The 20,398-nt window shown below is 27.1% G+C and overlaps 1 long non-coding RNA gene across 1 annotated transcript in view; it reads left to right on the top strand.

Annotated features, from left to right (window-relative positions):
* Positions 1 to 1,252: 1,252 nt before the first annotated feature.
* The window catches only part of LOC123269897, a 28,196-nt gene continuing 9,050 nt past the window's right edge, over positions 1,253 to 20,398 (top strand). Inside the window, exons 1-3 of the long non-coding RNA XR_006510496.1 lie at positions 1,253 to 1,536; positions 16,837 to 16,999; positions 19,945 to 19,986. This is a non-coding gene — a long non-coding RNA (uncharacterized LOC123269897). The remainder of the gene's footprint in view (positions 1,537 to 16,836; positions 17,000 to 19,944; positions 19,987 to 20,398) is intronic.

Raw genomic sequence — 20,398 nt, 5'->3', positions numbered from 1 at the left:
CCTTTCTATCCGTATATTTTATTTATTTTCATCGATTTTCTTTTAAAATAATATTTTAAAACTTACCGCTATAAAAATTCATTACTTTTTCATTTATTTATATTAAAAAAAAAAACCATGATAAATAGTAATGAAGTAGCAGATTTTTATTGCAATATCATAAAATATGTAACTCACAAGATGCCTGTGATAAAAATAATTCCAGTGATTATATTTTCCCATTGTTAGAAATTTTACTGTTTACTAAGTAAAATTAATAAGCAATGAGAATGCATTTTTGATATTTTTATTATTATGTATTAAAAACCTAGATATATTTATTTTTTTCTATTATTATTAATTTCAACGATTAAATTGATTTTTAATCCGCGAAATCTTTGTTGCATTTTTTAATTAAATATTGCCGTTGTGAAAAATATTAGTCACGTATGTACTCTTGTTTATTAAATAAGCCCAAGATTATTCTATACTGACACGTAATTGCTTTTTTTATTGTATACATATATATTTAAATAATGCATTGCGTTGAAGAAGAAAGAAAAAATAATTATTAAGATCAAGTGTTTACTTTTATAGAAATGATTATCTACAGTTTACTTATCTATGACGACGGTACTTGAGCACACGGAGCATCCCAATTTTTAAATGATATATATCACTCTTATTGCCAATGTACAATCGACGAATCATCAATTGTCACTCGAATATTATGCGCAAAAAATTTTTTATCGTTTTATCAGATAAAAAGAAACTGGTTTGCTATCAGTTACAAATTTAAATAAGTCTTACAATTATGTTAAATATTAAAACACAAATAAAAGGCTTCTAAAACATATTTCCCATTGATAAAAATAAACAATAATAATAATAATAGTTTATTTAAATTTTTATTTCAAGTTCTTCAAATAAAATTTTTGATTCAAATTTTAAGCGACCGCAGATTAAAAAAGTTAAACAAATAATTTTTTATTAAGACTGCAGCAATTAAACAAATAACAGAAATTATTTACTTAATTTGAAATGTTATATTATAAAGTAATTTACGTACCATATAACTAGAGGTTCAATGCACTTTTTATGGAAAAGTAAACGCATCATTACGTTCCTCAGCTATATTGTTTTTGTTTTTAATAAATAAAAATGTTAAATATTGATAAAACACCAACCATACGTTAAGTATTTGAATATTTAAAAAAAATTTTTCCCACTGATAATGAGATATATATTTAATAATAATATTTATTTATTTTCAGATAATATTTTTTTTTTTTTTAATATTGTGTTTGAATATCATTTATGACGCTATAATAATTGGAGTAAACATTTGAGTGTGACGATAAGATTCGGTTGTAAATGCTCTGTATAGTATTATGTCGTATGTAGATAGTAGTGTTATACAGAGTGCAAATATATTGTTATTTAGTTATGGTTATAGTTATAATTGTAAATGTATGTAGTAAATGTTGTAAATGTATGTAGTAATATGTTTAACGTATGCCTCGAGTACAATTTGTTGAACTGTTTACTCACCTCGATGTAAATCCGTGTGATAGCTATTTTATTGCTACTGATGTCAGCAGCATTCAACGTATCGCAGACTGATTAACGTCATCGTAATATCTACTATCTGATTTATAATTTAAGAATTTCTGATTCTGATATTTTACAAATGTTTTCTCTATTTATTTTATCGCACCTTATATATTATGATTTACAACTTGCTCATAATCCAAATAGATATTTATTTATTTATTTAAATTAAGTGTGACTCTTTTACTTCAAATTTTTATTAGTTTTATCAATTGTGTCATTACATTCATTTCCATTAAATAACTATTTTATAATGACTTTAATTTTATAATTTTTTTATCAAGACTCTTCAGAATAATTAAATTTTATACAAACGAGCGCCCAAAAATATTTATAAAAATTCGTTTTTGATTAATTTCCAATTTATTTTTTTAACTTCCATGTTATACATTTTTTTACACAAACTTTTAACAAGAATAAAATAAAAAACTTTGAATAAATCTTTATGTAGCCACAGAAATTTCCTACAAGAAGTTTTATTAACTCTGAATAACTCTTCTGAATCTAAAATCTTGCAAAAAATTTGACTTCTTAAGTCGAATGGAGTTTTTCCTACATAATAAAACTTTTTAAAGAAACAAAAAATTTATTGAACTAATAATTATACTTAAGGGGACTTATACTTAAAAAATTTTTAAAATATCTTAAATTTTTGGCCGCTAGACCACCGGGTCCTCTTAATATTATTTTTTCACATTTCGTACAGAGAAAATTTTCCATAAAAGAATACTTCAAATAATTAAAAGAAAACTGTCCAATATCGTTTCTTCTTGTTTTTTTTTAGTTTTGAAAATGCCGCTACACTGTAAGAAATCCGGAGTAATTTTTATATATTATATATATACATATATACATATACTATTATTATATATATATATATATATGCATATATATATATATATATATATATATATATATATATATATATATATATATATATATATATATATTTCTTCTGTGCGTGTGTTTATCACTGAACTCCTCCTAAACGGCTGGACCGATCTTAATGAAATTTTTTGTGTGTCTTCCGGTGGATTCCAGAATGGTTTAGATTCACAATTCAGTCCACGAGAAAATGTTTATTTAATAGATTTTTTATTTATAAATTTTTGTTGACCTTGACTACCCACATGCATTTTTCATATATTTTATAAATATCATATATATAAGATATATGAAAAAATTCATGTGGGTACTCAAATGAAAGGTCTCGATGAGTATAAAATCATAATGGACTTATATTTATGAAAATGTTAATAATTAACGAATGATAATGTATTTTGTTAACTAATGATGTTTTTAACGATATAAGCTCATTCCGATGTTACACTCATCAAGAGCTTTCATTTGAGTACCCACATGCATTTTTGATACATTTTTCATATATACATATATATATATATATATAGTATATATATATATATATATATATATATATATATATATATATATATATATATATATATATATATAAATATATAAAATATATGAAAAATTGATGTGGGTACTCAAATGAAAGGTCTTGATGAGTATAACATCGGGATGAGCTTATATCTTTAAAAATATCATTAGTTGACAAGATACAATGTCATTTCTTAATTATTGAAGTTTTGAAAGATATAAGCTCATCCCGATGTTACACTCATCGAGTTCTTTCATTTGAGTACCCACATAACATTTTTTATATATTTTATATATATGGTATTTGTGAAATATATAAAATATATCAAAAATGCATGTGGGTACTCAAATGAAAGCTCTTGATGAGTATAAAATCAGAATGGGCTTATATTTACAAAAATGTTAATTATTGAAGAATGCCCATTGCATTTATATATATTGCATATATATATATATATATATATATATATATATACATATTTTTTTTGACAATTTTTAATTATAATTAATTTATAAAAAAAAAATAAAAACATTATAATAATTATTAAAATGAAATTTTATTAAAAATAATAAATTAAATTTTTAATAATTAAATATAAAAAGGGTTTATAAAAATATTTTCTTTACAAAAATTTATTTATTTCTAAATTCATTTATTTTGGGAGTAAATGCGGAGTGAATTTTATTATTAATAAAAATTAACTCCTTCTCGGAGTAAATATCACTCCCACTGGGAGTGAATCAATTAAAAATCATTCACTCCGCGTTTACTCCGCAAATTTTTTACAGTGTAGGTGGCTCATTTTTTCGCATTAAGTATGGCAAAATAATTGTTTTTAGTAATCAATCTTAAATTATGTCAATTTTTACTCTTATGATGTTCAAATATTTGTAAATTTATTTGGCTGATTAAATATATTTTAACGTAAGTTTACGGTAGTATATTAAACTTGGCTCAGAAAATTCTAAGAATGGTAACTAATAGTAAACACAGACTTTAGTCTCGCGTCAAGAACTCGTCTGAACACGTTACGATATTCTATCCACGACGTTCAATAGTAAATTTAAATATAACTACATAATTAAGCAATTTGAAAACATTTTTATTAAGAAAAAGATTTTTTTTAACTCAAAAGATTTAATTTAAAATGATGTGATATTTCAGTAATTTTATTGTTCGTAATTTCTTCAAGTTATCTCTTAGGTTGCAACACTTATCGATAAAAATTTTCTAATCAAACGTGCATTCCTCGATATTTTTAAGAAAAGTAAAGATTTATGTTATTGTTGAACAACATCCGGTGATGTTACCTGAATCAGTGTAATAAGCCTTATCTTTTGTTACTTATTGTGAATTTCATCGAACAATTACCACTTTATCAGATTGTAAAACTTAACAACACCACACGGAAATGTTAAAAATACAAACTTATTAAATTAATAATAGATTTTTCCTTGTCAACCTGACATATTTTACTCAGAAAATAATAAACAGCAAGTAAACCTATACGGAACTCATTTTAATTGAAGGATTTTTTAATTTTCTTAAAATTGACGTCTCTAAGAATATGCACGCCATAAAGATAATAATTTTTTTTAATTTATTTTTTTCTTTGATTATCAATTATTAATGATTTGGCAATGGTCTTCTGGGTAAAATCAATAATATTTATAAATTTTTAAATATTTAATTGAGTCTAGCTGCAAAAGCGAAAGAAATATTCGCAGAGCGTTTTCAGAATTTAAATTAAAGGTCATTTGAGATCAATGTTCCTTCATCCATTCTTGGTGATTCTGCCAAGGAATAGAGACACGTTAATGCGAAAAAAATTGAAATTTTATATTGATACCATTTATAAACGATTTCCAAGGTGCAAACACTAAAGTTTTACTAGGTCACGGACATTTCGGCACATTCAATGTTAAAATTTAAACAAACTTAGAACATATGTATGCGTGTAATGATTTTTTTTAATTATTTTAATTTTGTGTTTTATCATGATTAGAATTTTTACAATCTTCACTTACCTGACATGGTTTTTTATTGTGATAAGGATTTATTAACTTGCAATTTTTTTTTTAATTTTAATACAGCAATTAATTATCAGTACAACTCATTCGTTTACTTTCTTGTAACTTAGTAAGTCTTTGATTGATGTATTTTTGTGATTTACGAATGCATGATTCGATAAAATTGTTACCTCTCATTGATAAGACTAATATATTGATAACTAATATGATGATAACAAATTATGTATCTGAATATCATATTTTGATTACAAGAAATTTTAAGAAGAAATAATTTTTAAATTATAAATTTGCATAAAAAATACTAGAACCGTTTAAAAAAATTTTTGGTAATTATTTACAAGTGGGGTCAACTCCATTTTGGGCCATAACTAGGTAAAAAATTAACATTTAAAAAAATTTTTTTTATTCTGCTTGTTTTTACGGCGCATTTATAATAAAAAATATTGTGAAAGCAAAAAATAAAGATTTTGATAGCTTTTTTGCCTTTAAAAGTTGGAAAAAATATTGGCTTTCATATTTTTGGATAAAATTTCCATTTCATCTTTTTTTGATGCTTTTGATATATTTTTAATTTCCCGCTAAGAAAATTGAAAATTTTCAAAAATCGGGAAGTTATTGGTTTTACCCCGCTTTGCGAAAATCAAATTTTCATCAGATCTCGACGTTTTAAGGTCACAGGAAGCTTCCTTGACTATTCCCGCGATAGTGTCCGTGCGGCTGTGTGTGTGTGTGTGGAGGGGGGGGGTGGAAATCTCTTATAACTTTTGAACGGCTCGGCTGATCGGATCAAAATAGGTGGCGATCCAAAGAGTATCATTGCCATTAAATTTCGTAAAAATTTGAATCGATTCGGTTCGCTAGATTTTGAGAAATCTCAAAAATAAAATTTTCAAAAAATCGTTTTTTGGAATAACTTTTAAACGGCTTCACCGATCAATTCCAAAAACCAATCAGCTCTTAAGTTTAAAAAACCACGTCGATTGCCACCAATCCCGTCAAAATCGGTTGATTCGTTCGAGAGATCATAAACGAAAAATTTCGAAAAAAGTGTTTTTTTCACATAGCTTTGACATTTCTTTTTGGATCGTTTTTGATGAAACGAAATAATTATTAGAGCCTAAAAAATCACGTCGATTTCCACCAAGAACGTGAAAATCGGTTGATTGGTTCGTGAGTTATCGTTGTCGAAAAAATTCGGAAAAAGTGAATTTTTTTAATTTCTCTAAAATTTTTGGTTTGATCAGTTTGTGTTCAAAAGTATATCATAGATTCTAAAAAACTTTGTGGAATACTGCCAACCGCGTAAAAATTATTGCAGTTTGAAAATTCAAAAAATATTGTTTTATTAAACTTCTATCAGACTTTTGAGCTCGAAGAACTCAAAAGCTTCAAACAGCTTACTTTATGAGCTCAGAGAGTTCGAAATAACATATGAATTATATTTTTGAGCTCGAAGAGCTCAAAAACGTCATAAATGCCATTTTAAGCGCCCAGGTATGTAATTAGCGGGAAGTTACAGGGATGGCCTTTAGGGTCAACCGTTTTCCAGATTTTTTTTTTTTAAATATATAAAAAAAACGAACAATTAAAAAAAAAACAAATTTCTATGACCAAACATAGGGCAAAATGCGGTTGACCTCACTTGTAAATAATTACCAATTTTTTGTTTTTAATTGTTAAGATTTTCATAAATAGAATTCATATTCAGTGAAAAAAAAGTTTATTTACGAAAATGACTCAATTAAAAATTGTTAAACCGACATAGTTATATTCCAAGGGATGATTTTCTTATGGTTTTGCCAAAATTAAATATATTAAGAAGAAGACAGAAAAAAATTTTGATTCTTGTTTCAATGAAGTATTTGCTTTATAACAGTATTTTCTTTTGCTGTTGAAGGTGTCCATATACTTTGTAGTCCCATATAAAGTCTGGAATGGTTATATGTACTCGTATATAATTTTTCAATCAAAGTTAATATTAAAAATTATCATCAAAGGGTGCATAGCTGATTAATCTTCTCACAAGAAAGTTGAGCATGAGATGTTAATTACTGAAATAAAAATTATTTTATTGATTTTCCGAAGTAGTTTATTTTTCGTTTGATGAAATGATGAAGCAATATTCTTCTTATAAAAAATCTTTGTTTAAGTAGACATTTCTAAAAAAAAAAATTTCTTTGTTTTCACACGTAGTCTGATATGGTGATATTAAAAAATTTTTTCAGGATCATTACTAAAATTGATGTTACATATTATTTTTCAACGCTATATTATCAATAAAGTGCAAGTATTTTTAATCTAATTTAAATAAAATTTTAATGCAAAAATGTTTCCCCGAACACGAAAAATTAATATATCGTGACGCACATAAGTAAATTATCTGGTAATTTAATTATCTTACAGTCAAGACACTTATGGGGTACTTAAAATTTATCTTTGATGTCAAAAAAATTACATAAACACGATCGATTATCAATCACTAAAATATATGTTGCCTATTAAATTTCATATTTTCCGATAATCTTAATGAATTTAAAAATAGTTACTTTTTTTTACTCAATATTATTCGACTGAAGTAAAGCTATAAATATTCAGATAATTTGATCTTTAACAAATACTTGTCCTACATTTTTATCAACATAATATTTTTTACTTTTAATGAATTTATCTTCCGACGACAATATTGTATTTTATCAATTGGGTTATGTCAAGCATTAATATGTGAAGAATCGAAAACACAAAAAGTGTTTCTTAGGTGAATTAGAATGTATACATATGAGAAAAAATTATGATTACGTAAATTATCAAGATGTAAATTAGTTTCCTCACATAATGCGTCAGGACGTTATTAAAATATTTTTATTATCATTGTTACTATTATTAGTTGTAATTCACTTCGTGTGTTCAGATGACGTCAAGTAATTGTCGTACTATCCGTGAAGGAAATTACTTGTGTTTTTAAAAGATTGTTACTTATATGTGACTTACCTAAATGCGCATCAATGAGTAATTATCAGGAATTGAGAAAAAAATTATTGTTACAAGTCAATAATTATTATTATTCATTATCCTTGTTGCAATGATAAAAATTTTTAAATTAAAATAATCATCAATACAATCCATAAATTTCAAAATTTTATTTTGTTTTCATTTATTTTATTCATTATTTTTTACATAATATATAAACTAACGTCAAAAATTCCAAGTTCTTAAACAACTAGAGTACTTAAATTTAATTTTGATTTTCAATTTTTGATTTTGTTGCCGTCTTCTCACTTACAAATTTAAATGTTACATTAAAAAAAAACAAAAAATACGCTAATTTATAAAAAGAATGAACAAGTGATATAATTAATGGAAAAAATTATTTAAAAATTGTCATGAGAAAAATAAAAATCACAGTTTTATCAACGCTAGAAGAATTCAGTTCTTGGATTTTATTATTTTAAATATTCATAGTCAATACTCTCATTATAATTGCCTACATTTCATTTATTTATTCATCCATTTATTTAATCATCAATCATGAATAAATATTTACAATTTCGTCAATTAATCCCATGAACTTTACTAGCGCTTACAGAAATTCTCCATTTATTTTTATTAATTTAATAATTAATGAAAGTTATTATTTTTTTATATATAAATTTTTTTTCATTTTATTTATTTTTTTTTTTTTCATAGTCATTTTGCTCGATGGTATCTTTATGTACATTTTGAATGCACGTCCGTAAATCTACGTATAATTCGTTTGTCATCGATGTTATTAAAATCATTATCATTATAATTATCTTTATATTTATTTATTTTATTATTTCCTTGGTTTACTTAATTATTCCCCTTATTCTAGTGTTATTTTTAAACGAGTGGGTTTTTTTTATTTTATTTAGAACTTTGACTTTACTCACTAAATTTAATGTAATATTATTTGAAATACATATAAACTCTCTTCAGAATATATATTATATATTTATATCAGCTACAATTTTATAATTTATAAACTAATTTTGATTTTTCCTCATTTATTATCAATTATCATTATTATACTATAACTCTGTTTATTATCTTAAAATATAACTTTATGGCAGATTTTTATTTTTATTTTTTGTAAACTGTAATCTTGATAATTTTTAAACACAATTCAATTTCTTAAAAAAAAAATCAATTATCCAAATAATTAATAAAATTTTAAGAAATTGAATTTTGTTAAAAAATTTTAGGCATATCCTTGGTGAAGTTTGTGTTTTTGAAAAATATGTACAAATTTTTCTAAATATTTTACTTTTTTTATAACATTATTTCTTATTGAATATTGAGTGACAATGGTAGAGAGATAATTTGTCCAACATGTTTTTAATTAATAAAAAAAAAAAAAAAATAAATAAACAAAAACAGGCAGCTGGGTATTAAATTAAACAAAGTAATAAAATAAAAAAAAATGATGTAAAAGGGGTTAAATAATTTCTAGCCGGTCAGAGCTATTCAGGGCATGTTAATTCAGCTTATCCGACTCCAACCCTAATTCTACGTTTTTGACACATTTTTTGTAGTTATATGTTTTTTTTTTAGATAAATTCGCGTTTTTTCATCTCGCCCTCAGCAATCTTTTACTTATTTTTCAGTAAACTCGCGTGATTGAAAACATCGCATCTGTTCGTTGATCGTGTCAGTAGTGTTGCTAACAATAGAAATCGACTCGCGCTAAGCCGGTGCACGAGGGGGTCGCTCAAAATCTTATATAAAGGATTTCCAAAATATTGTGTAAATCAGGGTAAGCGAGAACTGTAGAATTCAATCGATGGCTCGTGCTACTGCTACGCACTCGTATTCAGTTGAAATTTTTGGGGTGAAACCCGTGGAAATGAAACTCGTGGCTACCCCTCCGGGATTCAAACCACCCTCTTGAACTATCCTTCTTTTTTTATTTTTTTTTTTCTTTCTCCCTCTTTTTATCTCACTCAACTCGCGTCATCGTTCGAGGACCCCTCTCACATCACAGAATCTTTCCAATACCCTCATGATGTTTCTCCCTTGTATAAATAAAGGGTTGCCTTGGACGGGGACATATCGCGCGATCATTTTAACCCCTTTTTCGTAGTTCTGTTTCCGAATTTACGAAAAATCTTTTATTGTTGTTGCAATACACTAAAACCGTTGGCGCGTGGCTGTAAAAATCTTTATTCTATTCTTTACGCCACTATGTTTTTTTTTCTTTCAAACCAAAAATTAGTAAAAGAAATCCTGCGATATTTCAAAAAAAAGGGTAACTTTTAAGACCGTTAAATTTTTTTCTCTAATCTTTCGCTATTATATTTTACTGTTGTTAATTCAGCTGACATTTGTGGGCCTTTGTTAATTTATAACTTTTTATCATAAAAAGAAAAATAAAAAAAATTATGGTAATTGTTTAGTTTAAGGGTGACCTGATTTTTTCGTTATGAAAAATTGAAAAATTCATATTTTTAAAAAGCAAAAATATTTTTAGAAATACACATTTTTCAATTAGATTTATTATTTTTAAAATAAAAAAAATATCAATATATAAATTAAACTGTTGTTAAAGCACTTTTTGAAGTTAAATGAAAAGAAATCGAGTTAAAGTGTGTAGATTGATGGTATACCGTAAAAATCTAGAGAAAAGTAAACTGTAAGAAAAAGAAGAAACGGAAAGTAAGAAAATAATGAAAATAAAAAAAGTATAAGATAAATGGGGAATAAAAGAAGGCGGTAAAATTATTATGAAAGGATGAAATTTCTGCGTTAGTGTGAGATGATGGAGCAAGTTTGTCCAGAGTTGGGGGGACAGAAGGGGAATAAAGAAATTGACGATAGAAAAATATTAAGGTTAGTTTCAGTGCTTTAAGAAAGTCCAGCTTTTCCAGAGTCTTGGTATGAGGCCGGGGCTTGAGGGATCTCTATATATGAAATGTGGTGAAATGAAAGTAGGTAAGCGGGGTAAGACGCTACGGGAACGTTATAAGCGAACGAGGACCACGGGGGAGACTTTGATAATTGCAATCCACTCTCCCCCGCGACTAAAACTCTGGGTTTGACGAGCCGGACTGCCCGCTCTGATATATAAAGAAAAATAAGGAGCATCATCAGTTTGGAGAGAGGGTAGTCGATAATTCTCGTCTCTTTAAATCTTATATGTAGCCGGAAATTTATTTTCTAATAATTTTTTTTTTTTTTTTCAAATTAAAATCTCAAATTTTTGTAAAAATCTGAAAAAATTATTCAATGCATTTTTTTATTTCGCTTTTTTAATAAGGATAACATTTTTCTGATTTGATAAATGGAAAATATCTTTTAAATTAATGGTTAGACCTTTTCTTTCAACAATTAATCTTTTTTTCTATATTAGATAAAGTTAGTTATAAAAGAAAATATTATTTATTAATTAGGCAGAGAGCTACGCAGCACGCGCCTGACTCTGGCGATCACCCAAGCTAAGCAGCATTTACTGTGGTTAATACTTGGATGGGTGACCGCCTCGTCAGCGCTGGCTTGCGCATAGATCTCTGTACGCTAGGAAAGAGAACTAATGTTCCGTTAATCGATAAAGAAAAGTTTCTTAGCGATTACCGTGAGCTTAGCCCTGCTCCGACTATACTGGCATGGGTTTTCTTTGTGGTTTCCCCATGTCACTATCCCCAGAGCCTAGAAAGAGGTGAGGAATAGGGCGAATGCAAAACAGAATGCTCAAGTCGGTCCACAGCCGCAAAAATTAAAAAAAAATGAAGTATAGTTGGGTGGGACGTGCTGAGGTCCAATATGAAAATTGAAAGGCTTTGTAGAGCTAGGAGAAAGAGTAATATCAGCCTTTTAAGAACCGAGAAGGTGTACAAGTAAAACAATAATAATAAAAAAAAATATTATTTATTAATTAATTAAAAAAAGAAAATTGTAAGGTTGAGAGAAGAAAAGTTTTTTTTTGTTGTTGATAAGATTAAAGAATAACGAAATACTTTTATATTGGTTGAAGGGGACGTTGGACGTTTTTCCAAGCTCTTAGAAACCGCAAGATATTATTGATTTTTATTTATATGGTCCGTGTTCTGTACAATACCGGGTATGTGAAACTTTTTAGCGTCAGCGTGTGCGTAAATTGAGAATTGTGTGCGTGAGATAAAGGAGGGTCTTATCGAAATAGTGCTGTGAAAAAAGGATGAGGATATTGTTAAAGTGGAGAAGAGATCGTCATTTGCTAGCTGGTCGTTACAATAAAAATTTTCTTCCGTTTTTATTTATTTTATTTTCTTATTTTAGCTGGTATTTAACGATTTTTTTTTTTTTTTATTATTTCCTTTTTTTACTTTACTTTCGATTGAATAATGGCAATAAAAAAAATAGTAAAAAATAAAATGCGCTTAAATGTAATCGACAAGAGACGCAAAATCGATCACAATGAAATTCTACCTTGCAAATTATTAACAACTTTCATCCCCTTTCACCGCAAGAACCGTTAGGTTAGTTATTTTAGTGAACACGCGATCGCTATTTCTTTCTTTTCGAAGATACATATTATATATGTAAAGAAGAATAAAAAAAACATCTATATAAATTATACATATATATCCATTTGATTTTTAAAAAATAGTAATATTGTTGAAGTATTGAGTCTTTGGTTGAATTTAATTTATCAATTTATAAAATGAAACTGTCCCGTGGTCGTTTAACCGAATTGAATCGAATTGACAAATATTAGTTACTGTAAATTTGTTTTGACTTGTTTGAAGTACTTTTTAGGGATCATTTTACAGATTGGATATGAGTTAAGGGACACGTGCGAAATTCGTCACTTTAAAATAGTGTTTGCACAGTAATTTGTTCATGGTGTACATACCATGTCATGTGGGGGGCTGTAACGTGTCCCAAGGCAGGACTAAAAAACCAAGAGAAAGAGAAAGAAATAAAATAAAAGGGAATAAAAAATAAACTGCCACCCTCTGTCACCCATTTAAAAGTGAAAGGTCTTTTTTAACTTGGGGTTTGTATATGTTGCCCAGGGTCCTGATGTGGGTGAGACATGTTTGTGGAAATATACCCCTTAAATTAAGCCCTAAATTTTTCAACCGCTTTCCGTACCTGAAATTCAATACACGAAAACAAACGTACTTTATTATGACCCACAATTAAGTGTGCACCAAAATAATACCTTACAAACTTAAAATAAATAAAAATCAAATAAAAAAACAACAAAAAGGTGATGATAAAAATTATAGTAATTTTATTTTTGAAAATTTAAACAAATAATTATGATTTTTTAACATATAAATTAATTAATAATAATAATAATAATAATAATAATAATAATAATAATAATAATAATAATAATAATAAAATTAAATAATAATTGACTAAGATGTTGGACTAGTTATGTTTTTTTTAGACTAGATACAATTTGGTAGTTTTTTTTTTTTTTTTTAAGTGTTAATTTGTTAATTGTGTTGTTGTACATATATGTAAATTAATTTTAATTTATATCTGTTTCATCGACAGATATCACACACACACATTTGTCTATACACTCAGACTTCCATTTATAATAATATAATCTATATATATATAAGCAAAATAGGGTTCCTTTGACGCTTCATCACATAAAAACTACTGAATTTATCTGGGTAGGACTGCGACCATTCGACGTGGAATTTTCTGTAGATGGTTATAGGCTACTAATTTTGTGGCTTTTATCAACCCTTTCTTATTTTTTTTACGATTTAATTTTATAAACATTTTTCCCATTAATAAAAACAAAAAACAGGCATTTTCTTTCAATTCCTTTGTTTGAAAGCGCCCAGCGGAGCGGGCGAGTAAAAGCTAGTACACATTTAAAACCCAATGATGTCGTGCGTGACAACAATTAGTTTACTCTCAACGATCATAACACCCTTAAAATTAAATACTTATAATCTACTTAATTACTTAATCATAATTATGTATACATATATATGTATATATATTTATTCATACATGCATGTATGTATCTATAAATATAAATGATTATTATTGTAACCATTTAATTTTATTATATATTAATATTGTTTTTACTTGTACACCTTCTCGGTTCTTACAAGAGTCTTATTACTCTTTCTCCTAGCTCTACAAAGCTTTTCCATTCTCAAATTGACTAAGATAAAGTACCCTGTACTTGAACACTTATAAAAATGGGACCAGTAATTTGAACAGACTTTTCGATTTGTTGTAATACATAATCCGTAAATTTATTATGACTAATATACGCATGTTATAATTATTCAATGAGACAGTAATTGATTTCTGTAAGTTTTTTCAATTATAAATCAAAATAATTATATTTTTGTTAACATAAAAGTTGACATGTCGAGAATAGTCGATAGATGCTATTTTTTTCATGAAAAAGGTACTAAACCGTAAATCGAACAATCAGTAAAAAAAACGGTTTATTATTTTAAGTAAAAAAAAAAATTGTACCACCCAATAAAATAATCTTTTCTAAATAATACATATTTTTTGCAAAGACATAAACTATAATTTTTATATTAAATTTTAGCGTCTGACTATACCTCCAAATTTTCAAAGCGATACCCAGAACTTTAACAAACTAAGGCCGTATAATTTTGAGCGTATTAATTACTGCAAATTAGATAAGTTTTATAGTTAAAAATTAGTGTAGTTAAAAATTATTGAACGTTTTGAATTGAGTTTTTTTGATTTATAATTGAAAATTTTCTTTGTCATTCATAAAAAATGTAATTAAAAAATCAAATATAAATATTTTTCATTTTTAAATGAACATATTAAATATTCATGGTATTATTTTTATTATTAATCAATCATATATGACAGTTCTTTTGATATTTCAATAAAACGTTGAAAATTTTTGCTGTGCCTATTGCCATATATTTTATTAGTTCAACTACGGCTCCCGGAGTGTTCAACTACTGCAGCTTGTCAGAATTGATTGTTCAACTACTACTCCTTTCATAATCTATCTTAAAAACGTTGTCAAAATATAAATATTCATTTTCCTGTATTATTTTGCGCTTCAATCAAATCAAAATTGTTTATATTTTTTTGAAAATTATTAATTTGAACTAATAATTACATGTTTATATATTGAAAATAGGGACAAATACGTTTTACTTTGAAACCTGTTAAACTACTGGGTACTTTACCCTATACTTCATTTTTTTTTCTTTTTAATTTTTGCGGCTGTGGGCCTACTTGTGCACTCTGTACTGCATTCGCCCTATTCTTCACCTCTTCCTAGGCTCTTGGAACAGTGACATGGGAAACCACAGAGAAAACCCATGCCAGTATAGTCGGAGCAAGGCTAAGCTCACGATAATCGATGATACTTTTCTTCATCGATTACCGGGACATTAGTCCCCTTTCCTAGCGCATAGAGATCTACGTGCAAGCCAGCGCTGAGTAGGCGGTCACCCATCCAAGTACTAACCACAGAAAATGCTGCTTAACTTGGGTGACTGTCAGATTCAGACACGTGCCGCGTGGCTATCTCTGCCGCTTTTTAACCTTTTAGTATCTTAAATAAACTTATATTTAATTTTTATGATTAGTTATTATTTTTAATATTATTATATTGTATCATAATTTATCATATGGTAAAATTTGATTTTGCGCTCAATTTATGTTTACAAAGGCAATGGTAGCATCAGGTTGTTTATTAAATTCTTAATGTATAAATTTTTTGCAATACGATTTTTTGATTAATTTTAATATTCATTTTTTTTTTTGACATTTTATTTTTTATAAAATTTTAAGATGTCTTAAAAATTTTTTCCAAACATAAAAACACTTTTACGTTTGAATTATAAAATTTTAATATTTTTTTAAAATACCAAAAATTAATTATAAGATAATGAATTTTTATATAAATAATGATATATGAATTTTCGTAACAAAAAATCGTATTGACAGTCGATTTTCATTAAATTTATAACCATTATTCTTATCATAGTAATAGTAATACCACATAATAAATGGCGTATAACAATTAAAATACATCCATATGTTCCCCAAATTTGAATCTTTGTTACTATCATTAATATACATAAATTTTCGTCGATAACTTAACTGAAGACCATTAAACACATACAAAAGGCAATTTTTATAATAAATCGTTTCGCCTGACAACGCAATTAAAAACGGCAATAAACCATTTGTATCATCAAATGTGAGCGCGTGTTTTGCATGCGTCATTGTATTGTATGCAATGTACGATATAGTACCGTCTATCGAGATATTTAACAGTGGAACAAAAGTAGATTTCTCTTACATTACAATATTAAAAATGTCTAGACTCTGGTAGTAGCATTCACGGGGGGTTAGCGCGTACACACATTTTCAACATTTACTATTTTTCCCTATAAAATTTATTTTTTCCCCTTATATATTCACGAATAGCCAAAGGTCACGGCGTCTGACCTCTTGACGATCTTTCTCCGGAAAGAATAAAAAAAAAAATATAAAATATTAAGAGGGAGGACAGATGCAGATATATATTTTTATACATCCCACCATAACCGATGGACAAACTTTTTCAAAAATCCATTTTTGCCCCATACTACTTATTAAATTTTTTCTATTTTTTTTATTCAATGAATTTGTTGTGTATTTTTTTCACTATTATTATTATTATTATTATTATTATTATTATTATTATTATTGTTGTTGTTACCATTACTATTTCTTATACTCGCGCGTTTCTATTCAATAGACTCGTAATGGCCGATAACTTCCTCCCCTAAAATATGTTAATACATGCGCGTGCGCATACTAATTCATTCGAATTTTTGGAAACTCCAGGGTGCAACGATGATTCACGCTCGGATCGTGTTTCTACAGGGGACTAAAATCGCCATCACCACCAGTACCAACACGGACCGAGATCTGATCACGGCGCAGATGAGAGTGATGATCATCGATAGCCAATTCTAATTCTACTGCTGCTGCTGAGAACTCGGTTAATGTATGTAGAAAACTTTTGGGGACTAAATTTTTATGGGCTTCTAGACAATGGACCGGTTACATTTCACCCTGGGGAAAACATGGACGTTACTTTTTTTCTTTGTTTCTTTCGATTCTTTTAATCTACGGCTCTTATTTTCTTCCCTCGTCATCATTTTATCCATACCGTATTCTTTTACTTCTACCCCGTACAAAAAAAATTAAGTGTTATTGTGAATTTCATTCTCAAATTTATATTTTTAAACAAATATGCCTTATTAATAAATTCATCGAAAAAACCATTAAAATTTTCTTACATAAATAAATTAAATATTTTTGTACAATATAATGTTAGAAAATTGAACTTTTTACAGACAAAATATTTAATACTTCATTTTCATTTTTATTATTTTTTCAACAATATCTATAGAACTTATTATGGATAACTTCTCTTTATTTACTTTTCCGTGTAAAAAATTTTATTACAGATTTTAAAACAAACATGACTTTAAAAAAAATTTGGCATAAAATCGTTCTAATTTTTTTGTTAAAATGTAAAAAAGCAGTGAACCAAATTTCATGAAATTTTCTTAATATTTCAAAATCAAATTAAATATAGAAAAAAAATAAGATAAAATGTCTAATAAAATTATTTGATAAAAGTTAATGGTTTTGTATCAAAATTTAATAAAAAATATCGATATATAAGTGAAATTTTGAATTGAATTGAAAACAGAAAAATTGTATTGGAAATCCAGTTTGACGATTAAAAATTTTTAAATAACTAAATAAAACTTACGTATAATCTGGAATCCACACTTGACCTTTAAAATAATTAATGAAATTTCTCTTATTTTTAACTTCCCGCTAAGAAAATTGAAAATTTTTTAAAATCGGGAAGTTATTGGTTTTACCCCGTTTTTCGAAAATCGAGTTCTCATCAGACCTTGACGTTTTGAGGTCCTAGGAAGCTTCCCTGAATGATTTCGCGATGATGTCCGTATGTCTGTATGTATGTGTGTGTGTGTGTGTGTGGCCGTATGTAAACCTCTCATAACTTTTGAACAGCTCGACCGATTTCATTGCGGTTGGCGCCATTCGAAAGGGCTTGACTAAAATTAGATTTTGAATACCATTTGGACCGATTCGAACTAGTAGATTTTAAGAAATCTCAAAAAAACTACAAAAAAAAATTTTTTGAAATGTGGTTTTTTTGAAATTACTTTTAAATGGCTTTACCGATCAATTCCAAAATCTTATCAGCTCTTAAGATAAAAAAAACCACGTCGATCACCGCAAGCCCGGTCAAAATCGGTTGATTCGTTCGTGAGTTATCGTTGTCGAAAAAAGTGTTTTTTCGGAATTACTTCGAAATACCTGGCTCGATCGATTTAAACTTGAAGATTCAAAAATTGCATTAAATGCCGCCAACCGCGTAAAAATCGGTTCATTAATTCAAAAGTTATTGCCGTTTGAAAATTCAAAAAATTGTGTTTTATTAAACTGCAATTAGATTTTTGAGCTCGAAGAGCTCAAAATGACACAAAAATCATATTTTTGAGCTCGACGAGCTCAAAAACGTAATGTGTAACTTAGAACGCTTAAGTTCCAAATGAGCGGGAAGTTGCAGGGATGGCCTTTAGAGTCAACCGTCATCCTAATTTTTTTTCTAAATTTTTATTAAAAAAGTAGAATATTTTTGTATCAAATTCATTATAAAGTTATATTCGTTTCAAAATCTTGAATTCATAATCAATCAAAATTTTTTTTCCACTGAAATTATTTTTATCGTCCTATGAAAAAGTTGAAAATATCTTTCGTTTTGCGACTAAAAAAAAATCATTAAATTTGACTCAATTTTTTTATGATAAATCCTTACTATAAAATTATATTTGTTTCAAAATGTTAATTCAAGAATCAAATTTATCATGAAAAATTTGACTCAGGGAAAAAAAGATACTTTAATTTTTGTTATTTCTTTTAATTTACACCGTTTCTTTTCTTCCTTTTTCACTGAGTTATCTATGGACTATATACTTTTATTTTTACTTTCACGCTTCAAAACAATACTCGCCATCTTTTGTATGTTTTGTAATATGTAAATAATTTATATAAAATAAATCATAAAGTAGATTATAAATGACTAAAAAGTACGTTACGTATATGCGAGACGGATAATATGAAGAGGAAGAAAATACTTAGATTCGCGTGACTTGTTCCAACCGAGCGTGACCGGCGATAGGCTGAGTTGTCGAAAAAAATAAATAAATAAATAAGAGACAATTTTTTACAAATGTGTTTCTTTTTTATTTGTTATTTTATTTTATTTTTTTTTTTAATTTATATCGATAGCGAACCCACTAATGTCTAATGTCTAATAATTAAGCCGGTAAATACAAGACTTTGTTTCCGTGAGCGAGAAATTTTAAACGAAGGTGGGACCTGAAATTAAAATGCCCAAAAATATCTACATGTATTTATTTAGTCGTATTTTTTCAAAGTTTGTTTTTTTTAGTAATGTGGTCACGCGTTGTTAAAATACTCCCAAGTGACCACAAACGAGGTACGTTTGATAATGCGCGGTTTTAGTATCGTGCATGCTTCACTGTTGAATTAGTCTAGAATTGCTAGGCCGGGTGCTTTTAAAACATACATGCACATCAACTGAGGATACAATGTATGAAAGAAAAGTATATATCGAACATAATGTGGTCATTGCGAGCACAGCTGTCTGCTTTCCAATAACCTTGTCCGTAAGGTTTACTCAGCGATCGGCAAACAAAGAATTATTTTCTTCTTTGCTAAATTTTAATTATTACCGACTTTTAATTTTTTTTTAGAGGAGGAAGTTTTTTATATCATTATTGATATTTATGTAAAAAATTAATACTTTTCTAAAATTCATCATTTCTTTTTTTTTTAAACTGCTTATATACGAAATCAGGCAATTTTTATTTTGATTTTCAGATTTCCAGAGATCCAAGGCACGGTTCATAGACAGTTTTTTTGGTGAGTGTATGTGCTTAGTTTACTGTCAAATCAACGACTTGTTGTTTTTAAACCATTCTCTAATTATTATTATTGGTAATTGTTTAGCTTTACTATCAACTTTTTTTTTAAATCAACATTTTGAAACTTTTTTTTTTTTTTATTTTAAATTTGTAAAAATAAATTTTTCAATTACTTTTATAATTTTCAATGTTGGAAAAATTTTATTTCAACCAAAAATATTTAAAACATTTTTTTTACCATTAAACTTTTGATGAATTAAAAATAAAAAATATAAATATCATTTTTATGAATTTTTAAGTATTGTAAAACGTGAAACTAAACAATTACTAAAATTATTAATTGTCAATATTTTTTGAGATTAATAATCAATCTCGAAAAAAAAATTTTTTTTTAATTTCTTAACTAATTC

The sequence above is a fragment of the Cotesia glomerata genome, linkage group LG7 (genome assembly GCF_020080835.1).
Source record: "Cotesia glomerata isolate CgM1 linkage group LG7, MPM_Cglom_v2.3, whole genome shotgun sequence".
Taxonomy (NCBI): domain Eukaryota; kingdom Metazoa; phylum Arthropoda; class Insecta; order Hymenoptera; family Braconidae; genus Cotesia; species Cotesia glomerata.
This window is presented reverse-complemented; position numbering and strand designations above follow the sequence as displayed.